Source organism: Homarus americanus, unplaced genomic scaffold, assembly GCF_018991925.1.
Source record: "Homarus americanus isolate GMGI-L3 unplaced genomic scaffold, GMGI_Hamer_2.0 scaffold53233, whole genome shotgun sequence".
NCBI classification, from domain to species: domain Eukaryota; kingdom Metazoa; phylum Arthropoda; class Malacostraca; order Decapoda; family Nephropidae; genus Homarus; species Homarus americanus.
The window spans coordinates 3,249,814-3,266,187 of record NW_024751660.1 but is presented as its reverse complement, the minus strand read 5'-3'; positions in this window follow the sequence as shown (position 1 = coordinate 3,266,187).

Below are 16,374 nucleotides of genomic sequence, written 5' to 3'. Positions count from 1 at the left end.
CACTCCCATCTAGAAACATCATCCTTAGAGTCGGTCGGTCAGCCGAGTAGATTTTCAATCTGAAGCAAATATCTTAGACAGCCAGATGAAGCATATGGAGAAAATAAGCTCTGGGAAGAGTTAATTAATATAGATAATGTAGCAGCAAGATAGGAGCTAAAGAAGGAAAGTGTAGTAGACTGATAACATTAATTAGATATACTGGGAAACGTTGTGGTGGTAATTTATAAAATGCTGCATTTACACAGTGTGAACAATTTTCCATGACTGGTGTTTGTGAATGTTAACTCGGTTACTACAGAAGATTTTAATTATTTGAAAATAACCATTCAAGAACAAGGTTGCTCTTATCTGGTCTACTATGGGAGCTATTGTACGCTGATGACTTAATCCTGATATCGGATAATATTGAAGAAGCAGTGGAAGGACGTGCCCCTAAGTGCTCGCGTTAGTAACCAGAGGAAATGGCCGCCTTGGATCGTTGTATGTGGGGGAAGAGGAGCGGAGTGTGAGGAAAGACGACCTCCTGGCCACTCTGTTAAGTCAGCTGCAGCAGTTGAGGAGTGAGATGGACGCTCTAAAGGGGGAGAACGAAGCCCTCAGGACTGAACTCCTTCAGGTTGGTGTCCTGCTAGGCAGGACACCTACCTGAAGGAGTAGCTCCTACCAGGTGTTGGAGGAAGCTGGCGGGGAAGAGAATAGGAAGGACGAGGAAGAGTAGAGGCAGGGTGGTGTGGTGCCAGGAGAGGAAAGGGCAGTTATACAAACCCTGCCCAGTGGTAAGGTCGTGGTAGTTGGAGGTAGGTGAGGTTTTGAGATAGGACTTTTTATGCAAGAGATAGGAAACGTAGGACTAGGGTGTGTTTTCCTGGGGCTGGGACAGGGGATGTAGCTGAGAGGATATCTAGGGTTTTGTCAGGGGAGGGTACAAATCCAGTAGTGTGTCATAGTGTGGGGGGGAAATGACATAGGAAAAGTTAGGAGTGAGGAACTTTTCAAGAGGTATAGGGAGGCGCTGGGGAAGATTAGAGATAGGGGAGGGATCCCGATAGTATGTGGTATCTTGCCTAGAAGAGGGGTTGGTCGTGAATGGCTGTCCAGGGCAATTGCTATAAATTGCCGACTGGAAAAACATTGTGCAAACAATGGTTGCGCATTCATTGATAAGTGGCAACGATTCTATGGCAACGACTACCTGTACAGTCATGACGGAGTACACTTGTCTCGTACAGGGGTAAAGACGTTGTCTGCATCCCTGGAGCGTGAAATTGTCACTCCAAATGGGGGGTTTCGCCAGTAGAGAGAGGTCGGGGTAAGTGGGAGTCAAAAAACAAGCAGGTCCTGGGAAGTAAAATTGGTTACTCAGGACAAGGGGTAAAACAGGACCGGGGAGGGTAGGTTTAAATGTATACTATACAAACAGTAGGAGCGTTAGAAATAAAATATACTTGCTGAGAGCGGTTGTATGTACCGAGAATGTAGACATCACAGCAATCACCGAAACTTGGATGAATCTGGCGAGCAAAAATTTTTAATCAGAGAACCACATAGAAGGGTACAACCTTTTTCAAAAGGACAGGGAAGGTAGGAAGGGGGGAGTGGTCGCACTTTTCGTCAAGGATACATTAAAATGTTGAATTAATAATTCAATAAAGGGTGAAATAGGAACCGAGTCTATATGAATAAAAATCACGGAAGAAAGAGAAAAACTAATTATGGGAGTGATTTACAGGCCCCCAAGTCTTTGGAAAGAAGCAGCTCAGCCCATATGGCAGGAAATGAGTAGGGCAGCAAAATATAACAACCTGTGCATTATGGGGGATTTCAACTTCAGAAATATTGACTGGACAACATTGTAGGTGACTATGAATCTGAAGACTTCCTAGACGTAGTACAGAAAAAAATTTTGAAACAACTAATTACAGAACCTACTAGAGGTAGCAATATATTAGACCTAGTATTAACAAATAAAGTAAATATTATTAGAGATATCACAGTAGGGGAAGAACTAGGAAACAGTGATGACAGAGAAATCAGGTTCACCCTAAATTGGGAAACGAAAAACAATGACAATATGGTCAAAGTCCCAAACTTTCGGTTGGCGGATTATCAGGGGTTAAGAAGGTACTGTTACGAGTTGGGGATTTAGAATATAGTTAAAGGTCTACCCAGATCCCAACAGGCAACAACAATAAAAAAAACAAAGACAATCGGACTATAAAAGGGTAGACAAAGGATGAGAGTTTTTGGTGTGTATAATAAAGTACCATAAATTCCTTAACAAAATATTCAGCTTTCTATAATTTACCCTTAACCATACTAAACCTAAACATTAACAGTATATACATATTTATGCAACATAAAATAATTTGAAGCAAGGTGGACGTGGGGAGGCAATATAAGATGACAAATACTTAAGTGCGGAGCTGAGATGGCTGACGAGTAAGGCTGAGTATTGTAGAAGACGATAGGTAGTCACTGTGCCGTAGGTTTCCAGGATAGGTGATCCTGTGGTCACTTCCCAGAGTGAACTGAACTCTCATCGAACTGGAGCTTATGAAGAAGACTTGGAGGAGGTGACGCAACAACCAGGATATGGAGAAGGGAAACCCCGGAGTGGTAACTAAGACGAGTCATACTCGTGTTTCGTCCCTAGATGGCGTTGCTCGTGGTGCTGGGTAGGTAGATCAAGACAATAGATGGCGTGGTTCGTAGTGCTGGGTAGGTAGATCATGACAATTGGTGGCGGGGTTCGTAACACACCCCCCCTCCAAAGACCTCCGCAGAGCGGGCGCGAAGGAGGTGATCACCTGGTGCGTTTGGAGAGTAGCTGCTGCATTTCCACTGAAGCTCGGGATAAGGAGTCCGCAATCATGTTGTCCACCCCCTTTATGTGCCGGACTTGTAGATTATAGGGCTGGGTGAGGAGAGCCCAGCGGAGGATTCGCTGGTTGGAGGTCTTGTTGGTTTGGATGAACGTGAGTGGGTTATGGTAGGTGAAGACTAGGGTTGTTTGTGAGCAAGACTGGAGGTAACATTCAAACTTCTTTATTGCCAACACCAGAGCTAGGGCCTCCTTCTCTATGGTCGAGTAGTTGGTTTGATGTTTTTTCAACTTGGCGGAGTAGTATGCCACAGGGTGAAGGACATCAGTGGTTGGGTCGGGTTGTAGGAGCACAACCCCACTCCGACACCGCTAGCGTCGATTTGCAGATAGAAGGGCAAGGTGTAGTCAGGGGGGTGTACTACAGGCTTGGAGGCAAGGAAGGCTTTGAGGCGGTGGAAAGACTGGTCGCACCTCTGGTTCCAGATGTAAGGGACCGCAGAACTGGTAAGGTCTGTGAAGGGTCCGGCCACGCTGGAGAAGTTACTGCAGAACCGACGGTAGTAGCCCTACATCCCCAGGAAGCCCATGAGTTCCTTCCTCGTCCTTGGAGTGGAGAAGGACAAGATGGCTTTAACGTTTGCGTCCTTGGGTCTCACCATACCATGCCCAACGATATGTCCCAGGTAAGTCACTGAGGCTCGGCCAAAAGCAGATTTAGCCAGGTTTATGGTGAATCCAGTCTCTTGCAGTCGTGCCAACAGTATCTCCAAACGCACCAGATGTTCGTCCCAGCCGTCCGACACCACCACCAGGTCATCCAGGTAGGCGAACTCCCACCTAGGTCCTGAATTAGGTAATTGATGGCCCTCTGGAATGTGGCCGGAGCATTAGAAAAGCCAAACGCCATAACAAAATATTGAAAAAGACCAAATGGAGTTATAAATGCCGAGAATATTTTTGCCCTATCCGTGAGTCCCACTTGATAATATCCTTTCAATAAGTCCACCGTACTGATAAATTTGGCACAGCCTATGCTGTCTATTATATCTTCAATCAAAGGTAAAGGGTAGGAGTCTGAGAGAGTGACCTGGTTCACTTTACGATAATCGGTACAGAAACGAAAAGTGCTATCGGGTTTTGGAATGAGAAGGCAAGGTGAAGCCCAGGGGGAGGTACTAGGCTCAACTAAGTAATGTTTTAACAAAAAATCTACCTCCTTTTTCATAATCTCTCTTTTTTGTGGATTTAGTCATCAGTCTGGTCTAAACAGTTATAAACTCTACGAGCCTTACCACATAATTTAGGAACTAACACTGACACCCACTGGTCCTTGGGCCACTCATTCTTCCCGGCTATTTTCTCAAAAGTCCTAAATGACCTGTCCATATCGGATTCATCAAACCCGGGAACAAGGGAAGAAGCATTAGCAGGGTTAAAAGCAGCTAGTTTCTCTCTTAATGCCACTCCTTTGATTTAAACTCCGATGTTAAGGTGACTTCTATCTCTCTCACCTGTAGTTCTTTCAGTCTAACCTCCTGCTCCAACTTGGCCTGTTCCAACCTTTCCTCATGTTCCAACTTGGCCTGTTCCGACCTTCCCTCATGCTCCAACTTTTGCTCCAACTTGGCCTGTTCCAACATTCCCTCATGCTCCAACTTGGCCTGTTCCAACTTTTCCTCATGCTCCAACTTGTACTCCAACTTGGCCTGTTCCAACTTGGCCTGTTCCAACTTTTCCTCCTGCTCCAACTTGGCCTGTTCCAACTCGAGTTCTTTCATTTTGATTTGGAACTCGAACCTAGCTCGTTCTAGTTCTAAGGCGTCTACTCTTTGTGCTTTTTCTTGAGGGCTAGCCAGACCTGAGGCAACTTCTGAGTGAGGAGGGGTGGTGGATAGTGGTTGAAGTTTCTTGGACATGGGCGTTAATCGGTCAACAGCGGATTCTTTTAAAACTTCTTGTTGAACCAACATTTCAATTACATGATTTTTTAACATTTCCTTAGTCAGTTGCTGTGAAAATGGGATATTGTAATAGTTGGCTATTTCTTTCCATTCTTTCTTCAGGATATTAACACGTAATTTAGCTACGGAAGGATTTTCAATAAAATCCTGGAGATCAAAACCTGAGGTGGCCATTGTTAAGAAAACTAGGATAAATTAACTAATGGTCAAAAGATAAGATAAGTGGATTACCCTAGAAAATATCACGGCAGTGGATAACCAGAAAGTCCCAGAAACTAACCAATTTATACCTAGGGAAATTACACTTATGAATATTGTTCTTCTGATAAGATCCTTAGATAAGGATAAGAGACTTGGAATAGGAAGGGCGTATTACGGCATTTATATAAAGATCCGGATTAACAACCCTGAGTAAACAGGAAGGGTGTATTACGGCATTAATATTAAGATCCGGATTAACAACCCTTAGATACTTGAATTATTGACCCCGAATGAAATAATGAGAAGAACAATAATTGAGGCTTTATAATTATGGGGTCCTGGTAGAGAGGGCGTCCCAAGATATCACTTCACCCTAAACTAGTGACTATGGAACAGCCTACTCTGGAGTGAGGGTACGGCATTAAACAGATCCGGATTCTTCCCTACACTCGATAAGACTTACTACACGACTGCCACGTGTAATAACAGGTAAGCCTTATGACACTTTGAACCTAATATCCTACGTATGTCACTCTTACTGTACGATAATACCAATATATGCACACACATATGAAGGAAACTTTAAACCAACGTAAAGCAATTGTGAACAGAAGTGACTGGGAGGAATAATTAACACTGAGTAACAAGGGAGGAAGGAATATGGCACTTAATGTCGTGTCCTGTCACGGTCGCCATTTGTTATGAGTTGGGGATTTAGAATATAGTTAAAGGTCTACCCAGATCCCAACAGGCAACAACAATAAAAAAAACAAAGACAATCGGACTATAAAAGGGTAGACAAAGGATGAGAGTTTTCGTTGTGTATAATAAAGTACCATAAATTCCTTAACAAAATATTCATCTTTCTATAATTTACCCTTAACCATACTAAACCTAAACATTAACAGTATATACATATTTATACAATATAAAATAATTTGAAGCAAGGTGGACGTGGGGAGGCAATATAAGATTACAAATACTTAAGTGAGGAGCTGAGATGGCTGACGAGTAAGGCTGAGTATTGTAGAAGACGATAGGTAGTCACTGTGCGGTAGGTTTCCAGGATAGGTGATCCTGTGGTCACTTCCCAGAGTATAGAGACAGGTTAAAGCATCTTAATTTGCACTCCCTCGAGAGACGTAGAGCGAGGGGCGACCTGATAGAGGTGTATAAGTGGAAGGCAGGGCTAAACAAAGGGGACATTACAAAGGTACTCAAATTATCCAACCAGGAGCGAACTCGTAACAATGGTTTTAAATTAGACAAATTTAGATTTGGGCGTGAAATAGGTAAACACTGGTTTGGAAACAGAGTAGTGGATGAATGGAACAAGTTACCAAATATCATCATTAACTCGAATACGCTGAATTGCTTCAAACATAGGTTGGATGCTCATATGAGCAATAGGGGTTGGGTGTAAACGGGACTGCCCAGTATAGGCCAATAGGCCCGCTGCAGTTTCCTCCATTCTTATGTTCTTATGTTCTTATGTTCTCATCGAACTGGAGCTTATGAAGAAGACTTGGAAGAGGTGACGCAACAACCAGGATATGGAGAAGGGAAACCCCGGAGTGGTAACTAAGACGAGTCATACTCGTGTTTCGTCCCTAGATGGTGTTGCTCGTGGTGCTGGGTAGGTAGATCAAGACAATAGATGGCATGGTTCGTAGTGCTGGGTAGGTAGATCATGACAATTGGTGGCGGGGTTCGTAACAGTACCTAGGTGCGGTCACCTGGGAACAGTCAGGTCAGTCCCCAGCAGGAAAGGGTGAGGTCACAGATGACACAACAATTGATCATGACTCTAATATATTCACTAGTATACTACGTAAAGCACAAGAAGAAAATATACCTTATAGGAAAGTTAGGTCAAATAAGAATGAGCCAAGGTGGATGACAAGAAAACTTAAACATGATATAGGAATAAAGAAAGGAATTTATATGAAATTAAAGTGAGGGTAGGAGCAGTTCAGAAATAGGTATAATGAACTATCTAGGAATGTTAAGAAAAATGTAAGGAAAGCAATGAGAGACTATGAAATCAGAATAGCAAGAGAATCCAAGGCGAATCCCAAAGGGATTGTTCCAGGTATATAGAACAAAGGTCAAGGACAAAGTTGGGCCTTTAAGTCAGTGAAGAAATAAGCACAGTAGTGAACAGCTACTTTTTATCAATTTTCACAGAAGAAATTCGCGAGGAAATTCCAGAGGTAGAAATGATATTTAGGGTAAGGAAGAAAAGAAATTAAAGAATATCACTATCAGAAAAGAGGATGTTCTTAAGAGGATAAATATATTAAAGAAGACAAAATCCCCAGGGCCGGATGAAATTTTCCCTCGAGTCTTGAAAGAGTGTAGGGAACAGATTAGCGGGCCCCTCGTAAATGTATTTACAAAATCATTAGACACGGGAGTTGTGCCAGACTTGTGGAAACAGGCAAATGTAGTAGTACCCATATTCAAAAAGGGAGTCAGAGCATCAGCGTCAAATTACCGGCCGATCAGTTTGACGTCAGTAATGGGGAAATTTCTTGGATCAATTATAGCAAAGAGCATCCGATCGCATTTAGAGAAAAGCAAATGAATCTACGACTCTCAACATGGGTTTACAAAGGGAAAATCTTGTCTAACAAATCTGCTGACGTTTTTTAGGAAAGTCTTCGAGGTAGTAGATAATGACGAAAATTACGATGTTATTTACTTAGACTTTAGCAAATCATTTGACAGAGTACCGCATCAGAGGCTTCTGAGAAAAGTTTAGGCTCTGTGTATCGAGGAGAAAGTTTTAAATTGGATAAAATCATGGCTCACAGATAGAACGCAGAGGATCAGCTAAGATGGTGTTAAATCTGAGTGGAGCTGTGTAACCAGTGGGGTTCCCCAGGGGTCAGTACTAAGCCCACTTATGTTCATAATCTACATCAACGATCTGGATACTGGGATCAGCAGTGACATAAGCAAGTTTGCGGATGACACCAAAATATTGAGGCAGATTAATTCAGGTGCTGGATGCAAATTCACTACAGGAGTATTTAAATAAACTGCAGGGGTGGTCAGAAAAATGGCAAATGAAATTCAACACCAGCAAGTGCAGCGTACTTAATATTTGCAGAACAAATACTGTCAATATATACAGCCTTAACAACATCAACCTATAGAAGTTGACTTGTGAAAGAGACTTATGGGTACTTGTAAGCCCGGACCTACCGCCTAGAAAGCAGTGCGTTAATGTTCGAAATAATGCAAACAGAGTATTAGGTTTTATATCTAGAAGTGTAGTAAGAGTGCAGAGGTCTTATTACAAGTATATCTTGCGCTAGTCAGGCCGCACCTCGATTATGCGGTTTAGTTCTGGTGCCCTTATTATAGAATGGATATCCTAGAGTCGGTGCAGCGAAGAATGACGAAAATTATTCTGGGACTTAGAAAACTACCATATCAAGATAGGTTAAAGAAACTAGACTTGCATTCCTTAGAAAGACGAAGAGTGCGGGGAGATATGATAGAAGTATTTAAGTGGGTGAAAGGAATCAGTAAAGGGGATATAGATAAACTTCTTATAATATCCGAGCAGGAAAGGACTCGTAGCAACGGATTTAAGTTGGATAAGTTTAGGTTTAGGAGGGAGATACGAAGGAACTGGTTCACAAATAGAGTGGTGGACGAGTGGAACAAGCTTAGCAACTTTGTAGTAAGTGCTGGAACGCTGGAAAGTTTTAAAAGGAGGCTAGATAGATTCATGGATGATAGAGAGTGGTAGTAACTCTCGACAGGAGCTGCCATGCACAGGCCAACCGGCCTATTGCAGACTCCTTATTTTCTTCTGTTCTTATGTTCTTATGAATAGTCAAATGGCCTGAGAGTAAGTGTGGTGAAAAAAAAGTAATAAGGGTCCGTGCCGGTGGGAATGTTGAAGGCAAACTCTGTTGCAAGAGAAGAAAGCTAGAAGGCTGTTGCCTTCATTGCGGAAAGAGATCTTCCCTCCGCATGAAAGGAAGAATGTTTGCGTCGGGGTGAAAAGTACGATGTTGAATGGTGAGTTGGCTGTACAATGTGTAACCGAAGGACAGGAGGCCCGGTGCAGATTAAGAACATAAGAACATAAGAATCTAGGAAACTGCAGCGGGCCTATTGGCCCATACTGGGCAGTCCCGTTTACACCTAACCCCTGTTGCTCATATAAGCATCCAACCTATGTTTGAAGCTATTCAGCGTATTCGAGTTAATGATGATATTTGGTAACTTGTTCCATTCATCCACTATTCTGTTTCCAAACCAGTGTTTACCTATTTCACGCCTAAATCTAAATTTGTCTAATTTAAAATCATTGTTACGAGTTCGCTCCTGGTTGGATAGTTTGAGTACCTTTGTAATGTCCCCTTTGTTTAGCCCTGCCTTTCACTTATACACCTCTAACAGGTCGCCCCTCGCTCTACGTCTCTCGAGGGAGTGCAAATTAAGATGCTTTAACCTGTCTCTATGCTCAAGGTTCCTAATGCCCGGGATTAGTCGTGTCATTCTCCTCAGAATTCTTTCCAATCATTCTATATCCATCCTGTAATACGGTGACCAGAACTGAACTGCGTAATCCAGGTGTGGTCTCACAAGTGCAAAATACAGTTTTAGGATGACCTCGCTAGTCTTGTAACTAACACTCCTTTGTATGAACCCAAGTACTTTATTAGCCTTGTTACGAGCAAACACACATTGTTTACTTGGCTTAAGGTTCCTACTTATCATTACTCCTAAATCTCTCTCTCAGTCGGATTTCTCTATGGTATCGTTGTTCATCTGGTATCTGGTTTCCATATTTACATCTCCTATACTGAGTACTTTACATTTGTCCACGTTGAATTTCATTTGCCATTTTTCAGAGATTTAAGAGGGTGAAGTTCTGCTTACAGGTAGGCCGAGATATGGAAAGAATGAATGATACCAATTGGGTCAAGAGGTGCATAGGCCTAAATGTGGAAGGGTGGCGATCCCAGGGTTGGACAAGAATAGCATGGGAAAGATTGTAAGAAATTCAATTTGAGTTAAGAATCTGGTAAGCCACGCAGGCACAGTAATGGACGCAAAACACTTACACACACAGACACACACATGCACACACACATACACACACATAAACACACACACACAAATACACACACACACTTCATCCTTGACCACCGACGGGTCAAGACTGGTCAGACGCACCTGGCGCTGCTCAGCAGCAGCCACATCAACTGTTATGTTGGCCCATACCAACTCCCTCCCCTGAACCCTCCTCCCCACCGGAATATCAACAAGTTCTCGCCAGAAGTTACTATTTCATTTGGGAAAGGAATGGAACCAATGTTGAATAGTGGTGAACAGTGCTTAAGTCAGTGAAAAACAACTCGGCAGTTGAGTCTTACCCAAGCTAACCTTCACACAGTGAGGTCCCAGGTACCCAGTGATAATTCCCCTGAGACTCCACAATAGAGAGGCCTGGGACCACACCTCACCCACTTGAGTGAGTGAAGTCCTGTGACCCCAGACCACGTGGTGTCCCCATGATACTACGACACCACTTAGTGAATGTGTTGCTGCAGCATCATGTGAAGTTCCTCATAACACCATCTGTGAGGGAATTACTACACCACGTGATGCCCCACATAACACCATCTGTGAGGGAATTACTACGCCATGTGATGCCCCTCATAACACCATCTGTGAGGAAATTACTACACCACATCAGGCCCCTCATACACCATCTGTGAGGGAATTACTACACCACATCAGGCCCCTCATAACACCATCTGTGAGGGAATTACTACATCATCAGGCCCCTCATACACCATCTGTGAGGTAACTACTACATCATCAGGCCCCTCGTAACACCATCTGTGAGGGAATTACTACACCACGTCAAGCCCCTCACAACACCACCTGTGAGGGAACTAGTACTCCACGTGATGCCCCTCATAACGCCATCTGTGAGGGAGTTACTACACTACGTGTCTGCTGTTCAACACCTCAGCTCACATGATCTACGTGTGTAAACATTAATCTGTATGTTCACTGTATGTTCCTTCACCTTTCTCTAATGAAGGCTTTTGTTAAACCACCAATGTATGTAATAAGTCATTTATGTCCAATGTATATTCTCAGCCATCGGGCTGCAAACTTTTTCAATAAACCGTTTATTATTATTATTATTATTATTACAAATACACACACACACACACACACACACGCACGCGCGCATATAGAAAAAACGGAAAGAAACATTTTTCTACTTCTACCATCTGTCCATCACGAACGTGTAAAGTAGGTCGATACTTGACTCTTAATCCCGACTTATTATTTTATAACGAATTGCTTCTCTTATTAACAGATGTATCAAGATGCCATAGTATTGGGGAGAACATGCTGTAATATCTCTACCTTTACCAACTGTGTATCTGTTGAGGTGACTGTTACCGTAAATATAACAGTTACTTGTGAAACTGTCATATAGGTAACAACCTTCCTGAGTTGTCACCACTTGTAACAATCACCTGTGAAGCACGTTACCTTATATTCTATCATACTAAAATATAGTTCAAAGTTTATTAGATCTTCTGTAGTGAAATCCAATATGTTCCTTTGTTTGTATATAATATAAAAGAGTTCTATATACACTTTCAAAATATATTATCACCGTAACTTAATCACTGTAGCTATGAGTGTTAAATGAGGTCAGAGGCTATGTTAAATAGCTCAGCTAAGTAAGTCCTGTCGATGAGTGGTGAGTGAGAATGAGTAGGGACCCATCGAGGGAGAACGGAAATATATCCGACGTCCTCCCTCGAGGGAAGACGAAATCATCCACGATGGCTCTCAATAACGTCTTCCTCTAGTCAGGGTTATCAAACTCCTACCCTCAATAGGTGGCCAGAGAGCTGGTTACTTAATTCTTAACTCAGCACCAAGTGACACGACTTCCCGTGGGCATACCATATGACGTGCTTTGAACATGCCACCTGATAGCTGGTGGAAAGCTACAGGGGATGATAGTTATACAAGTCAAACGTAATTAACCCATTCATATAAATACTTCTGCCTATAAGGGACTAATACAATATATATATATATATATATATATATATATATATATATATATATATATATATATATATATATATATATATGTATATAATATATATAAATATATATACATATATACATATATATATATATATATATATATATATATATATATATATATACCTAAATATATATATATATATATATATATATATATATATATATATATATATATATATATATATATATATATATATATATATATATATATATATATATATATATATATATATATATATATATATAGATCACGCACCTACAGTGTAATTCACATCTTCAGGGGTGATTACAGACTAGAGAGAGAGAATACGATATGATGAGTTTGTGTTACAACGTCACATTGTCCTCCTTGTGGGCAATAAGTTGCTGTTGTAACACTGTACGAGGACTTGCGCTGATCTCTCACGAAAATCAGTTTATTCTGTAAGGTACTGCATAATATTTTTTTGTGGGACACCTTGAAAATATAATCACCTCTCATTCACACGTTGATGAAGAGCGAAATTGGTCTCACCTCATACTGAGTGTCGCCGATTACGTCCTCCTTCTTTGAGGTCATTGGTTTTGGCCTGTGTGGCAGAAACACGGTAATACTTAATGACTCCAGCTGGTCAAAGTTCGGTACTTCCTAAACTGCTATTATCTTGCTGGTGGTCGTTGTGGTACGTCAGGTTGCGCACGAGTCGGCTCTGGTACACAACATGGCATAATGCCCAAAACCGTTCTCACAAAACCATTACTGTATCACTTATACTTTATACATAAATCTTAAAATCTCTATTTGTAATATTGTAATTTATTGATAAATTTATTTTTGTTTTTATATTTGTTGTACTAAATGGAGTTTTACGATCTTTTGGGCAGGTGAGTGTTGCCGAATACATTAATTAATTATCGACGTGAATACAACGACATACATACAGTACAGTACTTACTTCCCCTGGATGGTCTTAACCGTTTCTGCACCTCTGGCCGTTATCCGATAATATCTTTATTTTTGGCTTCAACCTGGAAATGATAATGATAATCGCCACCGTAATGCTGTAAAGTCGCAATGCCATCTAATATGAATCACCCACACAAGGTGCCATCCCTGTAGTACTTACTTCCATCGTAATTCTTGTCCTCCTCTACCACCAATTATATTCATTAATATCTCAACCGTTATCCCTTCATACGACCAAATTATCTTATTATTCTAATGTTATAAATGTCCACTGTTTCAAGCATTGCTCTATACAGTTTGGAGAATTTCTTCAACAGGGTTTATATCAGTGAGTGAGTCTTAATATTCTCCCGTAGTGAAGAAGTGGCGATGCTACTCGACCATACAACAGTACCGGACCATACAACAGTACTGACCATACAACAGCACTGACCATACAACAGTAGTGACTACATTAATAAGAGTACTGACCACACAACAGTACTGACCATACAACAGTACTAACCATACAAACAGTACCGACCACACAACAGTAATTGACCATACAACAGCACTGACCATACAACAGCACTGACCATACAACAGTACTGACCATACAACAGTACTGACCACACAACAGTACTGACCATGGCCAACAGTACTGGACCATACAAACAGTATCGCTGACCATACAACAGTACTGACCATACAACAGTACTGACCATACAACAGCACTCGACCATACAACAGTACTGACCACACAACAGCACTGACCATACAACAGTACTGACCATAATAATATACTGACCACATTAATAAATAGTGACTGGACCATACAAACTGCAATTGACCATACAACAGTACTGACCATACAACAGTATTCTCGACCATACAACAGTACTGACCAGCTACAACAGTACTGACCATACAACAGTACTGGACTATACAACAGTACTGACCATACAACAGTACTGACCATACAACAGTACTGACTATACAACAGTACTGACCATACAACAGTACTGACCATACAACAGTACTGACCACACAACAGTGCTGGACATACAACAGTACTGACCATACAACAGTACTGACCACACAACAGTGCTGACCACACAACAGTACTGACCATACAACAGTACTGACCACATACAACAGTACTGACCATACAACAGTGCTGACCACACAACCGTACTGACATACAACCGTACTGACCATACAACAGTACTGACCATACAACCGTACTGACTATACAACAGTACTGACCATACAACAGTACTGACCATAAAAGTACTGACCACACGTAACAGTGCTGACCATACAACAGTACAGACCATACAACAGCAAGGACTAGCGCCAACAGTACTGACCCATACAACAGTACTGACCATACAACAGTACCGACCATACAACAGTACTGACCATGCAAAAGTACTGACCACACAACAGCACTGGACTATACAACAGTGCCACCATACAACAGTACTGACCATAACCGGTACTGACCATACAACAGTACTGACCATACAACAGTACTGACCATACAAAAGCACTGACCACACAACAGTACTCACCATACAACAGTGCTGACCATATTAACAGTACTGACCATACAACTGTAATTGTGGACCATACAACAGTACTGGACCATACAACAGTTCTTACCCCATACAACTGTGCTGACCATACAACAGTACTTCCACCATAGAAATGCCCTGACCCTACAACTGTGCTGACCATACAACAGTGCTGACCATACAGCAGTTCTGACCATACAACTGTACTGACTATACAGCAGTTCTGACCATACAACTGTACTCGACCATACAGCAGTTCTGGGACCATACAACAGTGTTGACCATACAACTGTACTGACCATACAACAGCCGAATTATACAACAGTACTGACCAAACAGCAGTTCTGGACTATACAACAGTGCTGACCATACAGCAAGTTCTGACCATACAACTGTGCTGACCATACAACTGTACTGACCATACAACAGTGCTGATTCATACAACAGTGCTGACCATACAGCAGTTCTGACCTGATACAACAGTACAATTATACAGTGCAGTTCTGGACTGATACAACTGTGCTGACCATACAATCAGGTACTGACCATACAACAGTACTGACCACACAACAGTGCTGACCATACAACAGTTCTGACCATAGAACAGTGCTGACCATACAACAGTTCTGACCATAGAACAGTGCTGACCATACAACAGTGCTGACCATACAACAGTTCTGACCATAGAACAGTGCTGACCATACAACAGTGCTGATCATACAACAGTGATGACCATACAGCAATGCTGACCATACAACAGTACTGACCATACAACAGTTCTGACCATAGAACAGTGCTGACCATACAACAGTGCTGATCATACAACAGTGATGACCATATAGCAATGCTGACCATACAACAGTACTGACCATGTGACATACAAGTCAATTCCCTCTCACTCAACCTCTTGTCAACTGAACCTTGTGTGTGTGTGTGTGTGTGTGTGTGTGTGTGTTAGTAACACACATACACACACACACACACACACCTATTCAAGTTCTTGGCGACACTACTGTACCGTATATTTCCAGCTGTCCAAATTAATTATATTCTAATACCCATTGTGTTTTTTGTTTTAATTAAAAGGAGGGAAAACTGTCCTCATATATTAGGGGTATGAATAGCTGTTCAAAAAGGTGTATCACCACGGAAAGAAAAGCTGAAGATGCCGACAATATTACAAGAACAGACGTCCATCAACAATGACCATTTAGGGAATTATGTTTCGTTTTTTTTTCGAATCTAAAATCAAGGAAGCAACATCCACTTCATATGTCACCACAAGACACCTTCATGGCGAGCATCTTGATCTGAACAAAGATGAGTTATCAAACTCCTAAAGTGATCAATTAGTGAAAAACTGTGTGAAGAGCGAGGCAGTAGGCTCTTCGCAGCCATGATCTCCGGCATGTCCACACGATGGTTTGTGGTTAAGAGATTGATGTTTGAAGTTGTCCCCACGATGTTCTCTCAATTGTAAACAGTTCACTGTAAAGTTGGTAACCGCTGCCTTCCAGTCATCTACTTTTAGCCACCTAACAAGACTGGGGAGACTTACATGATTCATGCACTGAAAGAACTTGTGGCTGATGCCAGGCAAGAAACAAATTATTCCAGATTTCTTGCTTCAAATAGCTCCAGGTGCTACTTCCATCTTGTACAGTCTGGTATAAAGAAAGTCAGTGAGCTTATAATGCAAGTCAGGTTTGAAACAGATTGACACTTTCAACTGTTGGTGAAATCACTTCCAACTTTTGCTTTGGTTCC